General features: G+C 38.3%; 1 protein-coding gene across 12 annotated transcripts in view; it reads left to right on the top strand.

Moving 5' to 3' along the window:
- The first annotated feature begins 83 nt into the window (after positions 1–83).
- The window catches only part of CNST (consortin, connexin sorting protein), a 54,190-nt gene continuing 40,250 nt past the window's right edge, over positions 84–14,023 (top strand). For 2 of the 12 annotated variants that reach the window (XM_086743895.1, XM_086743884.1), the window contains exons 1-2: positions 452–1,106; positions 2,132–2,230. The gene's annotated coding sequence lies outside the window, so the exon portion shown is untranslated. Of the gene's footprint in view, positions 237–451; positions 1,107–2,131; positions 2,231–3,415; positions 3,432–14,023 lie in introns of those variants that run through there. The other 10 variants (XM_086743892.1, XM_086743886.1, XM_086743888.1 and 7 more) reach the window with 10 other exon arrangements.

Raw genomic sequence — 14,023 nt, 5'->3', positions numbered from 1 at the left:
AGCAGCTGGGGTGCGCGATCCCCGCGGCAACGGGAGCGTCACTTCCGCCTCTCCGCCGGCCTCTCTAGCGCTCCTCTGCTCTATCGTCCGAGGTCTCTCGTCTCCTCCTGCCGTCCTCTCTATGGTGCCAGCCGTGCACCGCCGGGAGCCTGCGGCAGCACGGCGGGACCGTCCCCCTCACCTCCACGCCATGCCAGCTGACGGGTCCCGGCCGCCCGAGCCGCAGCGGAGCTGAGGTGAGTTGACAGGGGCTTATCCCCGAGAAGAGGGGGGGAAGGGGAGATGTTTACCCCGCCGCCGCCTTCCGCTCGTCCCGGCCGCGGGCTGCGGGGCGGGGGGATTGAGGGCAGCCGGGCGGGTGGCGGGAAGGTGCCGTCCCCGCCGCCTCGCCTTAAGGCGAGGCGGCGGGGACGGCACCTTCCCGCCACCCGCCCGGGCGGCGGTGGCGAAGCTCCGCCGTGAGGCGGGCGGGCGGGCGGCGGTTAAGCGGCCGCGGCGCGCGGCGGCGGCGGTTGAGGGAGGCCGGTACCGGGCGGGCTGAAGCTCGCTGCCCGCCTTTAACCCGGGATGGAAGGTACGGGCGCTGCGGCTCCTTCACCCGGAGCAAACCGGAGCGAGAGGGCGTGTGGCGGCCGTGTGCAGGTGAGGAGGAGGAGGAGGAAAAAGAAGCTTCTTCGACCGGCAAGAAACGCCGTGCTAGGCGCCGGTGGAGCGATGCCTGCTCGGTTTGTTGGTGGAAATCCCAGGAGCTACGTATTTAGTTTGAGGTTTGTCTGGGTGTTTCACGGGAGGCTTTGATCTCCGCGTCTGCAGCTAAATAATCACTTCGGGACTCGGTTCTTCGTATGGCCCTGCCGCCCTCAGCAGGTGCAGGATCCTGGCTCCGGCAGTTCTTCATCAGCCGTTCTCGGCTTCTTTCTGCCCGATACTGTCTTGCAGTTACGTTTTAGGTAAAACCAGTAATTCAGTAGCAGCAACGCTCTCCTTTCAACAATTTCCCTGATGCCTTAATGAGAAATAACTTTAGGATCATCTTCAAAACATATTCAAGTTCTGCAAAGCTGGAGTTCATCCTTCAGGGGTGTGCTAAAACCTGTCAGTGGCAGGTGAGTGGCCATGGTGTGATGGAGTTCCGCAGAAGAGGAGAGAGAATCCTCTCAAACGTGTTTCCCTACTCCCTGCCTTGTTCGTGCAGAAGACAAGAGTGATCTTTCAGTCACAGAGTAGAGTAATCTTGAAATTAACAGCTCAAAAGTAGACTTTCTCTATGATTTTGTGTAAATTGCTTGATTTCTTATATCTCTCTTCCATTGGTAACCTGAGAAATTAACACGTGCCTAAAATGACTAAACAAAGTTATTTTGTTTGATGTGTTTCTACTAAACAGAACCTGGGACAGAGAATTGTGGCTTTGCTGTTCTCTTTGGTGAATCTGCATGTGGCCTGAAGAGGGGCTGGGCTGAATTTAGGAAAGGTTGCAAATGCCTTGTTGGATGCAGCAGTTCTTCATATCTACAGTTTATTTTTAAGTACTTTGCTCTTTTACACCAAGTACTGTAATAGTCTTCCCTGTGCCTTGAGGGAAATGGTCAGACTGTTCAGCTGGATGATGGGATAGACCTCAATCCATTTTTAAACTGGACTTTATGTTTTTAATAGCTTTTTTACTCTCTTACTAATTAGTCTGATAATTCAGTAATTCACAGCACATCTAGAACATTGAGCAGAACTTGGTTTTCATAGAGCAGGTGTTTAATAGTGTCCTAATTCAGTATTCCTTATCAAAGTGTATTGATCGCTATGGCCACAGAAAGGTTAGATATAGTTACTAAATTACCATGTTGTATTCTGTCTATTTTAAAGTTAATTGAAGAACTTTGGAATTTTTTTGTTGCCAGTCAGAGCACTCTGGAGTGCTAGAGTCATCTCTGAATGGGCTGTTCAGAGTAATTGAGATTATTCAGATGAGTGTTTGCTAAGTCTAGCCCAAATGCCCTGATGTTCTTAATACACTAGAAATTATACACTTTTCTTCATATTTTTTTTTACTTTAGCTTAGCACTTGCCTGCATTGAACCATAGATCTCTATAGAATGAGTTTATGATTTTTTTTTTTTTATTTCACTCCTAGAACTGCCAGTTATATATACTGAATCTTGCATGCATAAAGGACTACCTCTTTCTGATCTGATCGTTATCCTTGAGAAACTGTTGAAACCTTAGGAAAATGGTAGGTTTTCTACTTTTTTTTTGTTTAGAAATTACAATGCCAAAAGTTGTTTAATACATTAAAGTGTATCCCAGAAACATTTGAACAGTTATTTTCAAGTTAATGGCTGATTGTGGCATATATTTTTCTAGTTTAATCCAGCTATTGTCACATGCAAATGTTTGAATTTACAGTCTTACCTCATAGACCATTATGTCTTTGTAATTGAAGTCATTGTTGGATGCTTTGAAATTATTGCTTCCTCCTAATTATTAGGTTTTGAATTAAGTCAGAGAAGGAATCAGAAGGGTTACCTGTTTAATTGGATTCTAGCCTATGCTTGAATCAAAAGAGTTCATTAGTTGTATGGGTCAAAAAGATCAGTAAAGAGATATTTTTATTAAGAGTTCTAAATGTCTTTTGCATTTACTTTTATTTGGCTCCATTTAAAGTTTATTTATTAAAATATTAGTCTTTTAGTATTATTTTGCTATGTATTAACGACTTAGCTGTAGTAAATATTAACCAGCATTTCTAAGTAAGGGGTAAAATTGCAGTAGTATATACATCTTGATCTCAGTTTTTCAAACTCTTATGCCCATACTTCATTTTAAGTACAAATTCAGTACAATTCCCATTAAAAAAAGAAAAAAAAAAAAAAACCAAACCAAGAGGTATGTGAATGAAAATTTGCAGGATCATAACTTTTCTTGTCCTGGTAATGATACTTATCATTAGAGTCTCTTATTTCACTTACAATACAGATTAAGTTTGTTAGCATATAATTGTTCCAGAAACTTTTATCTTTCTGTTTTATATACCATATCCCATTTTATCATTAACTCATTGTGAAAATTTTTTTGTTCTTGTTTTTTTTTTTTTTTTAATTATGCATATATTGAAAGGCTTACCTGTTACCAAATACCACCTCTAATGTGATTTAAAAAAAAAAAAGAACCAACCAAACAAAAAAAACGTAAAACAGAACTAATGTTTAGAAAAAGAGCTGAAAGAATCACTTCATTGTGTTAGCTTCAATAATGTGAAAATAAAATAACCTGCTACATGTTTGAATTGGCAGAAATGTCTCTGTGCCTTGCTGAGATGCAGGGTGTCACAGAATTATAATTTTCACTTACATTATTGAGCATACATCAATGATCTTGTTATAATACTTTGGAAAATGGAAGAAGAGGTGGCAAGAGATTTCTTCAAACATTCTGTAACTGCTGTGGACTCAGGAAAACAGTCTCTAGGAAGAATTATTTTTTAAAAATGGGTAACAGGGTAGCCTCTACCTTTTGTCTTATTCCCTTCTTATCACTGTCCCCCACACCAAGTTCATACATGCACAAAGGAAATGTTCCAAGGACTGAAGTAGCATTTAATTCTATGCCACAGTCTGGTTTGAGATCCAGTAAGTTTGCAACCTGTGGGTTGTATTGGACATCTTCCTTCTAAGAGATCAGTCCTTATAATGAGGTCAGCAATTTTGTATTTAGAGCCTCTATGCTCTATAAACCTTAATTTAGTGCTTTTCTATGTGTAATCTCTTCAGCTCTTCAGTGTAAACTTGAATTTGAGGGGTGGAGGGAAGTTTTTTTGCTATTTGGCCAAGCTATTAGTAGTAAGGGACATAAGAATCCAGGGTTCCTTGGAAGCCTGCCTGCTCCATGTGGCAGTGTAGCTTCCAGCTTAGCACTGAAAACCTGATTAATAGGGAATTACTGTCCACAGAAAGCAGGCTACATCAATTCTGCAGATCACTGGAGGGGAATTGCTCAGGTACCAGTTAAGTGAAACTATCAAGTTAGTTCTCCTTTGAGATAATTTCTGAGCACTAGGTCATGCATGTTAATATAAGCTTATTTGAAAAAAAAAATTGTTGTTAAACCACTCTTCCTTTGCTATTTTTCTGTTGTAATAACATGCCGCTTAATAGGAAAGCATTTTCACACCAGGTGCAGATTGACTTTGCAGCCTCACAAACACTGCAGCAAAGTTCACAGCTGACAAAAGAGCCACTCAGCTCAAAAATAAACATTTTAAAATGAGCCAATGTCTCGAATTCTGTCCCTGCTGATGCTAATAACAGTGTTCATGTCTTATTTTCCCTTATAATGAACACTAAGCTGCAATATTTTTTTACATTTTCAGTGGAGAGGCAAAGGGTACCGTAGTGTGAAGGCTGTTGCATAAGCTGTGTATTGTAAGGCATTTTGGCTGGGGTACAAACTTTCTCACTCTGTGCTATATCTGTTCTGTGTATCCAGAGAAACTCAGTCCCTAGGGCTATCAATCTGGCATCTTTCATCAGCACTAAATTTACTGCAAATATTTTTTCTGTGCGTGCACAGAAGTGTGCTATTAAACCTTTGTGGACAGGAGTAAAAACCTTCAAATAGGTGCATCTTGTGTTTACTTCTCTCAGAATTTCCTCTTCATTGAATTCTGATGAGCACGTCCTGCTGACTCTCAAATTCACTCAGCCTGTGTTTGTGTGTATATCTTGTCAGAAGTATTTTGAACACTTTGGCAATGTTATCTTGCTCAAGAGCTTGTCACGCTGAAGATCTTTTTTTTTCCCTCTTTTTTACTTATCTACCTACTGTATAACTGTGATGTCTCTGAAAATGTGTTGCTAACTTACAAGGAAAGCGCAGATGAGAAGTGATGTTAGCGTCAAATATTTCTGTAGATGAATTTTGGTGTGTTGCACGCTTGTTTTTAGGAACAGAGTTGCTTAGGAGCATGAAGTTTTTTCTACTCTTGTTCCAAAACTCTTGCTCCATCTGTCCAAACTGAATTGCTAACATGTGGCCTTATGATGTGAGCTTTAACACTGCTTTGCTCTGTCCATAAGATTCATTTAATTTTTCTTGTTTTGTTTGGAAAGATAATATTACACTCCAGGACAAGTTGAGATTTAATTCAAAATAACTTTAGGATTAAAAAAACAAACAAACAAACAAACAAACACCCCCCCCACCACCACCAAAAAAAAACCCCAAACAAACAACAAATCCTGGTATTTGTTTTATCTTTGTAATATCAGCATGTTAGGAAGATTTTTAGGTTCACTTGATGAATATGTCATTGAAATAATATTGAAATTTGTAGTGTACATTTTGGAGGTTCTTTCCTAATAGTTAAAACTTGGAATTTTGTGTGCTTTTGGCATCAAAGTGAGAGCATGATGATCTTACCCCTTTAGACCAACACTTCAGCTGGACCTGAATAACAATTTAGGTGGTGTTCATTCTGTTGTTACAGTGTTACAGTTGACTAATAGCAAAATAAACAATTAGGGACACATCTGTCCTGAAACTTACAATTTTTTAAGTTGTGTGGTAATATTTTGACATCTTCCTTTATTCACATCTTTATAAAATAAAGTGATGTTCACAGTGCAGAGCTTACACATTTGATCCCAGGAAGATTTTATGTCAGCTGGCATATAAAATTACCCTTTATCCAATGTTGTTTTGGTAGCTGCTTAGTTCACAGGCTCAACTATTACGAACATACATTCAAATTCTAGCAGAAAAGCTGGTAACTGTGTGCTTCAGAAAACCACTCCAAGATCTGTTAATCAAAAGTATGTGTAAATTATTAGAGACAACTCATCTAGCCAGCATCTATTTACACAATTAGAGCTGAAATTAATTACCTTAATAACTTCCTGTTGGAAAGGGGAGAGTGGGATTTAGCCTTGAGTACTGTTTCACCACTGAATTTAAGTGGTCGCAGCTTCATTAATTTCAATCAAGTTACACCAGTGATTAATTTGGGGGGGGATTGTGATTTGTTTAACATAGGCCTCTTCTGGTTTATATCTGATTGAGTTCTCACTCGTGCATTTAAGGGCAAAAAAACCTGACCAAATTTAAGTGTCTATTTTGTACCTCTTTACAATCATTTTATGATCCCCCTTACCAAAATATCTACTTCACACTCTTCTCAATGTATTCATCTTTGTTCCATTGCTGTGAATAAGGCAGTGTTTTGCAGGTAAGAAATGCATTAAAGATGATATAACAGTTTGGCCAACTTCGTGGAGGAAGTTCAAAGAAAGCAAAGAGAGCAAAGAAAGGATTTGAACTCTGTCATTTGTATCTAACACAGAATAATGTAGAAGCTACATCATCCTTCCCTTCTGAAATATAAAACCAACTGATGCAACATTTTCATACAGCTGCTGGATATTCTAATTTTCTAATGATGACAATTATTGAAGCTCTAACAATTAGCTCTGTTCTTAATTAACCTCCTGGTTGGACCTGCAGGTTTGATAACAAAGAGACCACAAGTATGTAATACGCACAGACAATAATTGTTTCATAAATTTTATGGATTAATTTCCATTCTATTTGAGTTTGCTTCTGGCGTTGATATGATTTAGGACCTAACTGAATATTTTGACCATGCTAATTTAGTTTGTATTGATGAGGGCTATAAAACTTGCTCGTCCTCAGGTCTAAATTATGGAATCCATCTCACTATGAAATTCAGCTATCAGAAAGTCTTGAACACTTGTTTCTTCAGATGGGCAATTTTTAGATAATTGCCTCATTCCTCTTGCATCTCCCTTTCAAGGGACTGTATTCTGTTATTTCTGCCTTTTCATATATGTTTAAAGTTGTTACATGAGATCATAAAAAGATACATAAATTTGTATAGTCAAAGTTATAAATGTTTGTTATACTTTGTAATCAAACTTGTGCACATGTTCTGAAGTGTAACAACAATCTGTGAGTTATTCAGTTAGAAGGAAAATATGAAAATCAAAAAAGGCAAATTACTTCTCATAAAGCTTAAAAGGAGATTAATGCATCCCAAGGCAGGACTCATAGGTTATTCCTTACCAATGTTTGTCTAGAGTGTTTATAATGAAGTGCTGCAGTGATGGGAGTTATCCATCCTCCTAAAATAGTCTATTCAACTGCCTTTCTACCTCTACCTGAGGTATGTTCTGGTGTTTTGCTGCAGACAAGAACAAAAAATGAATAAATCAAATTAAATTTGTTGTAGTGAAGCTTAAAACTCAAAGCTTTTCAGACACTTGGGGGACTGATCATTGTGTATTTTGAGTGCTTAAAACCAGCTTTTATGTGAAACATTTGTCTGAACTCTGTTGTATGTTCTAATAAAAGATATTGTTTATTCCCAGACAAACCTCTTGTATTTGGCAGCTGACTGAAACGTATTTTTATAGTAGTGTTAAATGTGGAAGAGTAGATTATGCCTGGCAGTATATGTCTATCATTGTTTATTAAAGCTGTGAATAAGCAGTACAACTAGGAAGCTTAGAAGTTGAAAATAGCATGTGGAACTTCCTCTCAAAAACTCATTATTCCTGCTGTGAAGATCATAATGCGTTTAAATGCCACTGCTCCTTGAGAAATGCCACTTCAATGTCAGAAGTGTTCATGCTCAGACACTTTTATAAATTCAGTGAAATTAGATAAACCGCTCCTGCATCTGGATACTTCTTGGAGGACAACAGGCTTAACATGTTTGAAGAGAGAGACCTCCTAAACCATATATCTGACATAGAAGCAGAAAACATGTATAAAGATATTTTTACCCCTAGTACTTTATTTCAAAGCTGAATGTAAGGTAAACAGTCAGGAGGATGTTAATGAGATGCTCTCATAGCAAGGCTATCCACTAATGGGATTGTACGTAAGACTAGCTTATGAAATGGTAAGCTACTAATGAGTCTGTGCTATAAGACATCACAACAGCATGGTAATTTTTCTTTCTGCAGAGGTGTCAGGTTGGATAATGGAAGTATACACAAACATTTTCTTTTCACTTTCTTTAGAAACAGCACCGTTCCAACCGTGAAGTGTTGCACGTAAAACAGTGCAGAACAGATTTCTGCTCGCTGGAAGTGATCTGGCTTTGTGAAGTGATAATAGCTAAATGAATTGACTACCTTCTTTATCTGCTGTCTCTTTCCTTCTGCAGCAAATCATGTGATAGTCAATTATGTCTTCAACAACTAGTACTTTTATCGGTTTTTTTTTTTTGTTTTTTTTTTTTTTCTTGGCTGTGGTAAGGCAAGGACATTCTGAAGCAATCTGGTGATAATATTCCAGGTTTCTTTAGGTGTATCTTGGCTTCCACATCAGCAGAAGCAGCAAACAGTTGTAGAGAAATTGCACTTGCACTTTCTCAAAAGAACATACAGGTTTTTTGTTTATTAGCTCCTGTAACATCATCGTAGGCTTTGTCCTGTTTCTTCCAAGCTAATGAACTCGTAATGGTATGTTATATGTAGTTTTTAGATAGTGCCATGTAGCTACTCTGTCATCTAATTCCCTGTCCATCACTGCATCTTCATTTTGGTAGTAAATGTAATTGTTCATAAAATAAGATCAACGTTCTCCTCTCTGTATGGAAATTAATCTGCAAATTCTTATTATTGCACTACATGTTTTGATTTTGTATGGCCATGATAGTTTTCATGTTGGCTTGTATTAATTTGTAGAAGATTATTTATCAATATGAAATGAGATACATTACAAGACTGCATTTAAATGTTAGTATCTTTACACCAACTATCAGAAAGATCAACAGATTCATTGTTTTTAAGAAATATATGGATTAGGTTTAGTCATTCTTTAAATTCCAGTGTTTCTACAGTTTTCGTGTTTTGTTCAACTCTGTAAAGATAATGATTTAAAAGAAATCCTTTTCCTTTTCACAGAATTCAGCATGATTTTTTCTTTCTCCAGGACTTGTGAAGCTGCTTGTATTAAAAAAAAAAAAACCAAAAAAAAAAAACCAAACAAAAAAAAACCCAACAACAAAAAAAAATCCACAAAAAAAAAGCACCCAAAAAACCCCCAAAGATGACGAAAACCCTGCAACAATATAGAAAATAAAATTATCTTTATCCTAGGTACTATCTGTTTTTTACCTGTCCTTAAACCTGATACATGCTTAATTTCTGCTTTAAAAGGTTGAGGATTCCACATCTCTAGACAGCCTGGTTGTTTGTATGGCAACCTTTTCTAGGCTGAATGACTGTTACCACCTGTAGTGCTATCTCTTCCTCTCTAAAACTCTTACCTCACTGTAATCTAGGTTCTCTTATTTGTGTACATCTTGTTTTGTGGATGTTGTGCACAAAACAAAAATACATGGCTGTAATTGAGTTGTGTCTGGTAGGACATAGCAAATTGTCTGTGCCTGTAATGCTTACTGTATTATATCTGAGGAGAAAAAAACACTCGGACTCAGGATCAGTTTTCTGTCTCTTTATGAGATGGCTTTCATCAGAACAGAGTGACCAGTTAATCCCTGTTTCATATAGATGTCCTTAATTTATTCTAAAAGTTGTGTTCTGTTTCAGTGAATTTCACGTTTCACCTTTTGGAGCACTTATTGCTACGATTAATTTTGAATTCAATTCTCAAACATACTTGCTTCTAACTACAGTTTTTATATAGCTATTGTGTTTTATTATCAAAGTTAATGAGAAAATTGAGTAGAAGCAACACTGTGAACCAATCTGAAATGCCCGTTCAATTTGAGTAGAGCAATACGGATGATATAGTGGGGAAACTGACTTTCAAAGAATTAAGACTTAAATCTCCCTAGTTAATATAGAATAATTAAGCAGCATGAGAATGAGAGAGGGAAAGTAGTGTCTTTGTCAGAGAAGCTATATGAAGGCAGTCTAATGGAATAAAAAAGGGGTTTGCCATAAACTTTTTTGAATGTTTAGAACCTTTAGAGCCGTTTTCCAGCAGATCTGTTATGATCTTCATCTGTTCTGTAAGATACTTCTGAGATCAGTAAATGAAATACTATGCTATATATTCAATAAACATTCACAAAACCCAGCAACTTTCCAGGATAGAGGAGCTATGAGAGTTTGGGAGGAGTGGTGTTTGTTTTTGGGTTTGGTTTGTGTTTTTTTAATGCCCTTTTCGAATTTCATCTGTGCCAGGTCAGGAAAGATCCCAATTTTTCCCTTTTTTTCAGAATACAATCCAAACAACTGTATTTACAGTTATATTTCCTTAGTAAGGATAGATGGAAGAAAGGCTTTGTACACACACAAAACTGAGCAACTAAAAAAGTTGTTGAAATTACATGAAGCTATATGAAGTACATGAAAGAGAACACTGAAGAGCATGGGTTTTTTAAAATCGAAGTTTACTTGAAATAGAAGTGCTGTTTCTGTAACGTAGGTGCTATTTGCCCTAAAGTAAACAAACATACAACTAATTTCTTCAATAGGGACTTTGTCTTTTAGCCACTTGGTAAGAATTTTCCATCTTATTTTTTATTTGTGCTGTAATCACCGTGATTATATATGCCAGTTGCGTGAATCTGTGTGGCAACTGAAACTGAAGCACTTTCATTTATTGGCACCCTTTAACAGAGGTCAGCACAGTTCTTCTCAGTGCTTGCTTTTATTTCAATTTTGGGCAACCAGTGAAGGGAAGAAAGATTTGCCTAGGAAGAAACAAACATATTTTTCTTAGTATGTTGTTTGTGTGTACAATTCGTTTCAATGGCAAAACAGTAAATACAGTAACTGGATGTTAATGGTCTGTTAAATATAGTTCAAATCACTAGTGATTTTAATGCAATTTTTGTTTATAAATAAGTGTTTCTACTTGTGTTTTAAGACAGAACTGAAGTTAATTATCACAGGATTTAGCTTCACTTCAGGACCTGCCTGGTGCCTTGGTAAAGTCAAAAGGAATAGTAAATAGCAACATTGAAAACTAAGAAGGAAAAGAAGTTTAGTCTGGAGAGGGAAAAAGCCTTTTAAAAGATCAAGGCCAAGACTGCTCAAACTTCTTTCAAGTAGCTCTTTCTAGATTTTCATTCTCTGAGGAGTCATAAGGGTTGTAGAAAGGAATAGACTTTCAAGGCTACTTTTATTTGGAGAAATATTGACTTTCAAACAATAAACCAAGAAATGTTTGTCTGTACTAGCCACAGAAGTTCTCCGACCTCTTAGCTAGAGAGGGACTATCGTTTTAGCCACATGTTAAAAGGAAATGACTTAATATTTTCTATAAAAATGTTATCTTCCTCTATAGAAAATGTCACTTGTCAAAAGCATATTTTCCTCATTTTGCACAATCTAATAGGAAACACCGTGTTCCAATGCATTCACATTTCTGTTTCCCTGTGATAGCAGTTGAACGGATAAACTGTTGTCTACTGATAGAAGCAAAAGTGTGGTGGTAGGACATCCTGATTTTTAATTATTGCTGTTAAAACTCATTGCCCCTCATTAGCTTTGGGCAGTTTAATTCAGCCTCTTTTGTTTGATGTATCATTTAATCTATGAGCTGGGGAGGGCAGCATTAGTTATTTCATATGCTAGGAAGAGTAAGAATTGAACCTTTCAGGTTAACATGGTGTTTGGAATTTATTTTTTTATATTATTTAGAACAGTTATCATTGATAAATCAACATAGCTATAGTGTGAGTGTCTGTAAAGACTATCTTCTAGTTCCGATTCTTGCAGGTCTGATTGAGTTCTGTCCTCCTTTTAACCTTTCATTTCATGTTTAACTCTTTGAGAGAAAAGATGTTGATTAAGGAGCATTCTTCTAGTGAACAGTTACATTCTCCAGATATGTGTCTCCTCTGGAGTTCCCTTCTTAGTCTTTCTGATGCTCAAGGAAAGCTAATTCTCTTATTTGGTTGCCAAAGGAAAATATGACTTGTGTCTCCAGTGTACAATTCATTATTCTTCTAGAACAGAATAGAATATTTCAGATGGAAGGGACCTACAACAATCATCTAGTCCAACTGCCTGAGTAATTCAGAGCAGACCAAAGTTAAAGCATGTTATTAAGGGTGTTGTTCAAAGGCCTCTTAAACACTGACAGACTTGGGGCATCGACCACCTCTCTGGGAAGCCTGTTCCAGTGTTTGACCACCCTCTCGGTAAATAAATGCTTCCTGATATCCAGTCTGAACCGTCCCTGGCACAGGTTATATGTTATAGGATAGGCAGGATTTTTTGGTTTTGTTATGGCTGGAAATGGTTAACAAGTTCTTCAGGTTGGAAGCAGAGATGGAGTTATCCTAGTTGGTGTTGACTTTGCTTTTGTGTTGCCCAGCTGGTGTTGGATTGTCACCCTCTGCATGCTTCCCTGTAACTCCTAGAACATTCTTCTTGATGATACCCTTAAACACCTGGCAAGCAGTCCTTGTAACCTCACCTAGCATATGCCTTTGTGATTTCTAATCTTTACAGGACATGTGCAAATTGAAGTGTTATCTAAGGGTAGGTGTAGCTGCCCAGGTCTTGCCACTCCTGTAAAACCAGTAGAACAGTATTTGATGGAGGGGCCCAGGAATGCCTGAGTGGATGAGAAGTAAACTTATGTTAAGATGGGGTAGGTTACTAAAGGTGACACTAACACACTTTCTGACAGCTGTTAGCTTAGCAAAATTTATGTTGTTTTATGAACAAAGTCTTTAGAAATCAGCTCTTCAGGAATGCTAACAAAAAATATTTTGGGATAAGCATAGAGGGCAGTCACAGAGGGCCAGAATAATTGAAAGTAGCGAAGAAATGGACAATTAAGAAAAGTTAATGCTGTAAAGTCTCTACTGGCTGTGTACCCTGACAGCTAGTGTAGATGGTCAGCAGCAATTGCAGTAGCTCATATGCATATGAGCACAGGATAGTTTCTGTGTTGTCCTCTTCACCTCTGCAGTCCCGCATCCTTCCTTTTCATTCCCTCCTGATCCCACAAATGAAAAAATAAATTGAAGAATATTTTAGCATATCCTTAGATTAACCCTGCACACACTTTTGACTTCAGAACATAGTGTCTGAGTGAGTCGTTAATAGAAGGAATGTATGATTTACACCTGTTTTTTCCCCTCCTCAGAACTAGCAAATTTGATTTTTAATATGAGCGTTTTGATAAAGAGTAGTTTAAACCTTGTACAAAAAGCAAATACAGGAGGAATTTTCTCTTTGTGATGTGGCCCATGTCTAATTAATGATCCCAGCATTCACAGTCATAAAACTATAGGATGGTTAACACTGGAAGGAACCTCTGAAGATTGTCTAGTCCAGCCTCCCTTGCTCAAAGCGAGGTCAGCTAGAGTGTGTCACTCAGAACCGTGACTAGTGACCAGTTGGGCTTTGGTGGCAAAGATGGCAGTTCTACGACCTGTATTCTGGGGAATCCTTTTCCAGTGTTCAATCACCCTTACAAGTAAAGCTTCTTTTTATGTTTAAACAGAGCTTCTTGTATTCGGTTTTTGTCCATAGCCTCTTATCCTTGTACTTGATACTACTGAGATGAGTCTGACTCTGTTGTCTTTATTTGCTCCTGTCACATTTGATTTAATCCCTCTTGAGCTTTCTGCCAACTGAACAATTACAGCTCTCTCAGCCTCACCTCCTCAGTCATCATCCAGCTGCGCACTGGACCTGCTGCAGTAAGTCCATATCTTTATTGGACTTGGGAACCCAGAACTGGATCCAGCACTCCAGGCATATCTTGCCAGTGCTGAGTAGAAAGGAAGGATCACCTCCCTTGGCCTGCTTTTCCCAATGCAGCCCAAGATGCCACAAGGGTGCATTGCTGGCTCGTGGTCAGTTGTTGTCTAAGTCTGTTTCTGCAGGGATGCTTTCCAGCTGGGTGGTCCCTGGTGTCTATCGGTGCATATGCAGATGCAGGACTTTGTATTTCCTGTTATTGAACTGTATTAAGCCCATTTCTGCATCTTGTCAAGGTTCCCATGAATGGCAGCACAACCATCTGGTCTATCATCTGCAAACTTGCTAAGGGTTGTCTCTGTCCAAAG

This window comes from Chlamydotis macqueenii, chromosome 3, assembly GCF_036417535.1.
Source record: "Chlamydotis macqueenii isolate bChlMac1 chromosome 3, bChlMac1.mat, whole genome shotgun sequence".
In the NCBI taxonomy this organism is placed as follows: Eukaryota; Metazoa; Chordata; class Aves; order Otidiformes; family Otididae; genus Chlamydotis; species Chlamydotis macqueenii.
This window is presented reverse-complemented; position numbering and strand designations above follow the sequence as displayed.